Source organism: Zingiber officinale, chromosome 7A, assembly GCF_018446385.1.
Source record: "Zingiber officinale cultivar Zhangliang chromosome 7A, Zo_v1.1, whole genome shotgun sequence".
In the NCBI taxonomy this organism is placed as follows: Eukaryota; Viridiplantae; Streptophyta; class Magnoliopsida; order Zingiberales; family Zingiberaceae; genus Zingiber; species Zingiber officinale.
The window spans coordinates 96,850,267-96,859,616 of record NC_055998.1 but is presented as its reverse complement, the minus strand read 5'-3'; positions in this window follow the sequence as shown (position 1 = coordinate 96,859,616).

The following is a 9,350-nucleotide window of genomic DNA, read 5'->3' as shown; positions in this document are numbered from 1 at the left end:
CTACTAGGCACAAAACCATTCTACTGCATCCTCATTTAGAGGGCTTTTCCTACACATGGCAGTAAGGAAAATCGAATACTGAGATATTACAAACATAAAAGCCACTTCTGTTCATAGCAGTAACCACGAAACCAACACCACATGCTCAAAATCTAACTCCTCTCAAGCTCGATACTTGGCAACAAAACCGAAACCTGCAAGGCTCAATATGAGCCGACTGTGCCCATTAAAGTAACAACCAATAAAAATCTAAATATGAGATGCTAATTATAAGGCTAGAAAATCTAACTACATGCCTAATCCACACAATTTTTTCCTTTTTTATAAGATTCATGGCAGCATACTTCGAAAACCATATTCCTTACAGCGTGCTTCGAAAAATCAAGGAGGAACAAGAATCCGAAACTACTCCTACTGTAGGTGAGAAACACTTACCTTTGTTCTTGGACCTACAACCGAAATCGGCTTCTAGGGTTTCGGATAGCTCGAGTTTCCGGCCTCTTCTTTGTGCCTACAGGCTCCCCTCGACGAGAGAGTCTCGAATCGGTGAAGAACTCATGGAAATTCCCCTTAGCCGACCGCCGGAGACGAAGTCCTAGCTTCCTCCTTCGTTTCCACTCGAGCACCGTCGTCGCATGAGAGAGAAAGGAGAGGAAGGGTTAGGTCACGAGAAATTAAAAGCCTAAGTTCCTCTCTTATCTCCCTTTATAACTAGGATATTCTGTTATTTATTACTACTTAAATTACTTTTATCCTTCCTTTGATCAGCACGAACTTGCTGGGTTCCTGGTCATCCAAAACAACCTAAGACTTTGCTTAACTAGAGGTCTCCGGTTTGATCCTCGGCCCGACCTCTTTTTGCCTCAAATTCGTTTCTTTTGGTTAAAATACCAAACGAACTCCGAAAATTACATAAAAATACTCTAAAAATTTCTAAAAATCTCTAGAATATTTCTAAAGCATTTCTAAATATTTTTAAGTACTATTAGGACTTGAAATGAGGAAATTTGGGTTGTTACAATTCCCCATACCTTATAAAAAGTTCGTTCTCAAATTTAGAATAATTCTGGATATCTCTGTCTCATACTGTCCTCACGCTCCCACGTAGTTTCCTCGTGCTTCTGATTTTGCCAAATGACCTTCACTAGTGGTACTTCTTTGTTCCTTAGTCTCTTAACTTCTCTGTCCACTATCCGTATAGGTCTGCTCTCATAGCTAAGATCCTCTTGAATCTGTACCGAGTGAGGCTGAATCACTTGGCTAGAGTCGTGGAGGCACTTCTTTAGCATGGAGACATGATACACATTGTGTATTGCTGACATGTCTTGAGGTAAGTCCAGCTTGTAAGCTACTTTCCCAATCCTCTCGGTGATCAGGTAGGGTCCTACGTAGCGGGGACTTAACTTGCCATTTTTGCCAAATCTCATCACTCCCTTCATAGGAGCGACCTTGAGAAAGACTGAATCCCCTACTTGGAATTCAAGTGGCCTACGACGTGCGTTAGCATAACTTTTCTGTCTGCTCTGGGCAGTCTCAATTCTTTGTCTGATCTTCTGGATAGCCTGTGTGGTCTCATCTATCATCTCTGTCTGAATGCCCAGCTCCACTTCCATTTCTTTCCTTTCACCTACTTCTTGCCAGCACATGGGTGATCTACACTTTCGACCATACAGTGCCTCGTAAGGTGCCATCTTGATAGTGGCCTGGTAGTTATTGTTGTAGGTGAATTCAGCTAAATATAGATACTTGCACCAACTACCCTTAAAGTCTAATGCACAAGCCCTGAGCATGTCTTCTAAAATTTGATTTACTTGTTCTGTCTGTCCATCAGTTTGGGGATGGAAGGCTGTGCTAAACTTGAGTTTGATGCCTAATGCATTCTGGACACACTCCCAAAAATGAGAGGTGAAGCGCCCATCCCTATCAGAAACAATCGACTTCGGGACTCCATGAAGTCTGATCACCTCTTTAACATATAGCTGTGCCAACTGCTCTATTGAGTGAGACACCTTGATGGCTAGAAAATGGGCAGACTTTGTCAACCTGTCTACTATAACCCATATCGCATTGCACCCATTGGTGGTTCTTGGAAGATCTGTTATAAAGTCCATGTATATTTCTTCCCACTTCCACTCTGGTATTGGGAGGGGTTGTAGGACTCCTCCTGGTCTCTGGTGCTCTGCTTTGACCCTTTGGCATGTCAGGCAGGTACTGACATATTTTGCAACATCTCTCTTGAGTCCAGACCACCAGAATCTCTATTTCAAATCTTGATACATCTTGGTGGAACCAGGATGCATGGAGTACGGTGTACTATGAGCCTCTTCTAGAATCTTCTTTCTTAATTCCTCATCATTGGGGACATAAAGGCGGCTCCCCTAATAAAGGATTCCACTATCTGATACCCGAAATTCTGAATTTTCTTCTTTTTGTATCCCTTGCTTGATCCTTTGGATGTCTGGGTCTTCACTTTGCTTCCTCTGTATATCCTCGAGCAGGGTTAACTCTAAGGTCAACGCCGAGAGTTGCCCATAAATAATTTCAACTCCAAAGTCTGACAATTCCTTCTGCAGTGGCAGTGCTAATGATGACAAGGGCAGCAGGGTTGCACTGGATTTTCGGCTTAGTGCATCCGCCACTTTGTTCGCTTTACCTGGATGGTAGAGGATTTCATAATCATAATCTTTAACCAACTTTAGCAACCTGCGCTGTCTCATGTTTAAGTCTTTTTGGGTAAAGAAATACTTCAAGCTTTGATGGTCTGTGAAGATTCTGCACTGAACTCCATACAAATAATGTCGTCAGAATTTTAGTGCAAAGACCACAGCTGCTAGCTCAAGATCATGAGTGGGGTAATTCTTCTCATAGTCTTTGAGTTGTCTGGAAGCATAAGCTATAACCTTCCCCTCTTGCATGAGAACAGCTCCAAGGCCCATCTTGGAAGCATCACTGTAGATGTCAAAACTTTTGCCACTCTCTGGAACAGTCAGAACGGGAGCACTGATCAGTATTTTCTTCAATGCTTGGAAATTTTGCTCACATTTGTCTGACCATTCAAACTTCTTGTTCTTCCTAGTTAGGGTTGTTAGTGGAGAGGCTATCCTGGAAAAGTCTTCTACGAATTTCGTGTAATACCTAGCTAAACCAAGGAAGCTTCTGATCTCCCTGGCATTCTTGGGTCTACACTAGTTGTTGACCACTTCTATTTTGGCAGGATCCATCTAGATATATTCTTTAGAGATGATGTGACCTAGAAACGCCACCTGCTCTAACCAGAACTTGTACTTTGAGAATTTGGCATAAAGCTGCTTTTGCTGAAGGGTCTGCAGTACTATTCTCAAGTGCGTGCCATGCTCCTCTGGGGTTATTGAATAGATCAGAATATCGTCGATGAACATGATGACAACCTTGTTAAGGTATTCTCTGAACACTCTGTTCATTAAGTCCATGAAGACCGCAGGTGCATTAGTCACTCCAAAAGGCATGACTACAAACTCGTAGTGTCCATATCTGGTCCTGAAAGCTATTCTGGGTATATCACTTTCTTTCACTTTCAACTGATGGTATCCAGAGCGCAGGTCTATCTTAGAGAACACTGTTGCCCCCCTTAACTGATCAAATAGATCATCTATTCTGGGAAGAGGGTACTTGTTCTTAATTGTCACTTTGTTCAGCGCTCTATAATCTATGCACATCCGCATAGATCCATCTTTATTCTTAACAAACAACATTGGAGCTCCCCATAGTGAATGACTAGGGCGGATGAAACCTTTGTCAAGCAGCTCCTGGAGTTGTTCTTGTAGCTCTTGCAGCTCTGCTGGGGATATCTGGTATGGAGCTTTTGAAATTGGACCAGCACCAGGAACCAACTCAATTTCAAACTCCACTTCTCTGTTGGGAGGTACTCCAGGTAGCTCTTCTGGAAATACCTCTGGATACTCACAGACTACCCGAACATCTTCCTGCTTGGGTCCTTCTTATTCTTCTGCATTCACAATGTACGCCAGAAAACCAGTACACCCTTTAGCTAACATTTGGTGAGCTGTTAGGGAAGAGAGGAATTTCTGAGTCTTCCTCTTTGGCACTCCCGTAAACTCAAAGGATGGTTCACCTTCTGGGCTGAAAATCACTTTCCTTCTACGGCAATCCATCGAAGCGCTGTACTTACTGAGAAAAACCATACCCAGAATAACGTCAAAATCCTACATCGCTAGGACTACTAAATTAACATATAGCTCTCGGTATGAAATTTTGACTGGTACAACCCGAAGCCACTGGTTGGACTCCATGACTTCCCCAGAAGGTAGGGTTGTCAAGAACTTGGAGTTCATGCTCTCTGTAGGCACCTGAGATTCCTTGGCAAAGGGTACTGATATAAAAGAATGGGTCGCCCCAGTATCAAATAGTACAGTAGCTAAATGCTGAAAAATAACTACTTGACCTGTTACGACCGTGGAGGCACTAACAACTTCCTCTTTAGTGAGGGAGAATACTCTGGCACTCGCTAGAACTGGTGGGGCTTCCAACCTTCCTTGACTGAGCTGAGGTCCGTCCAGAGTTGCATGCATGTAGTGTAACTGAGGCTTGATCCCGTATTGCGTTGCCTGTTGCTGAGGTGCTTTGAGCTTGTTAGGACATTCCTTAGTCAGGTGTCCTTCTTGACCACACGAATAACATCCAGCCATACCCACAAGATAGGCTTCTGGATGTAGTTTCCCACATTTAGGGCAGGGAGGGAACTTGGCCTGCTTGTCTACTGGACCTCCCTTTTGGCTGTCTCCTGTATTCCATCATTTCCTTTTGTTATCTTTGCCCTTCCAGTTCTGCTTACTTGCCTAGGGTTTTTGATTCCCTGCTGTCTTGTCCTCCATCTTGACAGGCTTGAGTTGCATTTGTTGTGCCTTGATGCTGTTCAAATAGTGCTCAGCGACTAATGCCCTGCTGACCAGCTCTTCACCAGTCTGTGGTCGGTGAGTTCCACTACTCACGTTAAGTGCTATTTCTGGCCTCAGCATTCGGAGCATCAGTCTGACTCGTTCTTTCTCTATACTTACTAGCTCTGGGCAGAGACGAGCTAGCCTGTTGAATCTCTTGACTGCTTCTTCTACTGGCAGGTCACCCTATCTGAATTCTATAAACTCCTCATAATGTTTATTGGTGATCCGTTGGCAGAAGAATTCTTCGTAAAACTCTGTCTCGAAGTCAGCCCAGCACATCTGGTTGGCTGCTCTCTTGCTCTTAACTCTCTCCCACCACATACGAGCATCTCCAGATAGGCAGAAGGAGGCACACTTGACCTTCTCGACTTCTGGCCAGTCAAGAAGCTCCATTGTACTCTCTAGTGTCTTGAACCAAGCCTAAGCATCCCAGGGCTCAGTCGTGCTTGAGAAACTTTCTGTTTTCAGCTTCAGCCACTGTATCAGGTATGCTTCTTGTCTTTTAGGTGTTGTGGAGACTTCCAGGGCAGCTGGTGGAACCTCAGTCACCACTGGGGTCTCCATATTGATAGTTGGGGGAGGGGGAGGAACTGGCTGCTGATTTGCCATCAGATTGGCGATTACTTGTTGCTGCTCTGCTACTTGTCTCTGGAGTTGAGCAACAACTTTAGAGAGATTAGGTTCAGTTGTTCTGGGCTCTTCGTTCTCCTGAGTTCGGTCCTCAGTACGAGCGGTACGGGGACACCCTCTTCTTACCATCTAGTCATGCAGAGAGAGAAAACCTGAAATCATCTCTATACCCTCTAAACATATATATATATATATATATATATATATATATATATATATATATATATATATATATAACATAGAAAAACAAAACAAGAACTTTTATCTCACTTAAGCACATATAAGCAAATACTTCTAAGGATTTCTCTTTACTGCAATTAATAAGGAAAGACATATTAAATAAAAGAATTTAAGTACTTTCTTACTTGAAGACGAAAAAGACTGATGCTGATGTGTATGTGATGCTGGAGAATGGGGTCTGCTCTGATACCAACTTGTAACGACCCCACCCTCCTCTCTAATAGTCTGTGAGGTTGGGACGTTACTAGAATATAAACTTTACTTAACTAGTCTTGCTCACGCTATTAAGAGTGATACTTAGAACTCTTTGAAAACTCGAACATGCAGTTATTCAACAGCTGAAGACATAAATGACTCATCTCAACATCCTACTCAAGCATTTGTCCACAACTAAAATATATCAATCTGCACATGCATGCGACAGTGATACAACTCAAATAATGGAACTAATGTGCATAGAAATTTAAATGGAAGAATTCTAAATACATGAAAACATTCTATGAATAAACCATCAACATGAAAGAATAATTCTAACAATGCAAGAAGAACTTAATCCACCTAAATTTCACAACCAGTCTAAATACAAAATCTTAATAAATTCTTTAGCAAGGTCCCAAGGCTTCCATAGTCCAAACATCACACATCCATCCCGCACCTCCTTGTCGCCTTCCTTCACTATAGCTTTCCTTTTCCTTTATCTACAATAAGAGGAAATGCAACAATAAGCAGATGCTTAGTAAGCGCTGTCTACTCACAAAACTCGATGTGCATATAAAGATCTATAACGAAAACTAAAACAAACTGAAATGCTTAAAGAAATGTCTAACAGGTGAGTAATATCTGAAATACTTTAGTAAGCACTGCTCGGTCCAGTAAGTTTCAAGGGAAAAACCGAATCTGCAAAACCAACTTATATAAAGTCGTTCCCCTCATTCAAGCCAACAACCGAACCAAAACAGCACTGCTACAAAAGAGGAACTGTCCACACCCGTTTATAACCCAACAAAGGATCTAAAGTTGACATGAAATTGGTGGCTATTCTTGCTCATGGAAAAATACAAAACCAGAAAATCTGGACTGCACACACATGGATTAGAGTTATTCATGCTCAGAATTTACAAGGAAAATTCTGTAACTGGAATGCTATATTACACAACCAATGAATCTAAAACTGCATGTATAACAAAACAATACAAAGGATCTAACAGCATAGTTAGCACAAGTTGTTCCTACTAAAGAGTTCCGAAGGAAACCAAACTGCATGTTTAGATGAACTGCTAAAAGACCTAACTAAAACTCCCAAAAACAAAGGCTGCTCATGTCCAATACATAGCACAACCAACACTAAAACCTGCTAGAATTAAAAACTCATATAAAGCTTATTTCATTTGTTCAAAGCTTATAATTCAAAATAATAATAAATTTTCTTCTTTGGGCCCAGGCATAGTACCAAAGCACGCTCCCTAATAGAGACTGAGGTGGCGAACCACCAGTCCTACGAGGGTGAGGACCTTGGTCTTACCAGGGCCGAGACCTCGGAACCGGTCACCTGGATTTGTTTAATGACAACCTTGGAAGTCAGGTACTAACCTCTTCAATTAAAATACTCGTTACTTGTTAATACTTTTAATATAAAATGCCTCGGCATCCCTTCAAGCACTTGGCGTGCTGCGGATCCAAATTCTGAAATTCGGAATCCTATAAAGACTAACCTTGCTTTACTTATGTAACACCCCAAATTTCATGATTTAGAGTCCTAAAAGACCTTATTAAAATCTAGAAATGTTTAAAAAAATTCTAGAGATTTTTAGAAATTTTTAGAGTATTTTTATGCAATTTTTGGAGGTCGTTTGGTATTTTTACCAAAAGAAAGAAGTTTTGAAAAAAAGAAAATGTCCAAGCCGAGGCTTGAACCGGCAACCCCTGACCCGAGCAAAACCCGGCTAACCAACTGGGCTAGCAGTTGTTACTTAATCAAATAAAGGGAGAATTCTATTTAAGTAGTAGAAGTTAATAACAAGAAATAATAGGGAGAAAAATGGTTGCAGCCGGGATTCGAACCCGCGACTCCAACCATGAGCCAAGCCACGGCTGACCAAGTGCTCTAGCCATCGGTTCTGTTTAGAAAAGGTAGGAAAGTTATTTAAGTTAACAGAATTTGGGGAAATTAAAGGGGGAACTTAGGTGTTAATTACCGTAACCCGAAACCTTTTCCCTAAACCTAATTTTCCTCTCCTTCCTCTCTCCCGACGGCGTTTCTCTTCTCACGCGAGCAGCAGCGATTCTTTTCTCGGGCGGAGAACAAAGTCGCGGCTAGGGCATAGTTTTTCGGCGGCCGGCCAAGGTTCATCCGAGAGCTCTTCGCCTTCCCGAGATCCTCTCACCGAGAAGAAGCTATAGGCGCAAGGAGAGGCCGGGAAACTCGAGCCAACCGAAACCCTAGAAGTTCTCCTCCTCCGGTTGTGAGACCAAGAAGCCAAGTAAGACGATACTCACCTGCAGTAGGATAGTTTCGAGTCCTTGTTCCTTTTCATTTCGAATTTCCTGTGAAGATTGGGGTTTAGGGCTTACTGCTGTGAGTTGTTAAGAAAGAGGGAAAGGGTTTTGTTTTTTATTGGATTAGATTCTGAACCTTGCTTATTCCTGTTTTTGAATTATACTGTGAAGTTTTGTTTAGCACAGCAATTCATTTCTTTTGAAATTTTTGCTGTGAGTTCAGAGGTTAGGCATATGAATTCGATTTAGTTGAGTTTTCCAAGTTGTAACATAGTTCTAGCATTTTGGATAAATAAGATGAGTTACTGGTTTATAGATTGCCCTGTATAGATTCAAGTCGTGAATCAGTTTCATATAGGATTCTGTTCTGAGCTTTCAGCAAGCTTAATTTGGTTAGTTGGAAGGGATACAAGCCTTAGATTACTGCTGCTAGGCTATGAATAAGAAAAGTTCAGTTTAATTAACATGTAGTTCTGTTTTTGGTGGATTTCTGTCGAAGGGTTACGCTTTTGTTCCCTTACCGTAGCACTAAATAGAAATGCTTGGGTTCGGTTGTGTTATGTAATAGGTGTGAACAGCTTTAGTTATGGAAACATTCAAATGGATTTTAGTAGCTATATTAGACCCTCCTTTGTCAATTCTGTAACATGAGGGTAGACCTGGTGTTATTAACGCTTTTTTTGACATGCAGATTTAGATTCCTTTGCAGTGCAGATTTTCGTTTAGTATTTCAGCTTCAGCTTCAATCTGCGGGTTTAGATTTCAGTTGAACAGCCCTTATGTTTTCCTTATTACCCTACTACTTGTTCAGATTTGGATTTAAGTTTTCATTCTGTGGATTTAGTTTCCGGTTTGAGCTTACGGTTTAGTAAACCGGTTTAGATCATGTTGTAACATGTTTAAAGATCTCTACTGCTCTATAAAAGTATAAGTTTTACAAGGGTATTAAGCTTTAACAGATTTCTTTGTGTTGAATAGCTATGTTGTAGCATTTGGTTTCTCTGGTTGTTTGTCACTTTAAATAGGTTTAGTTTTGTGTTGAATAAC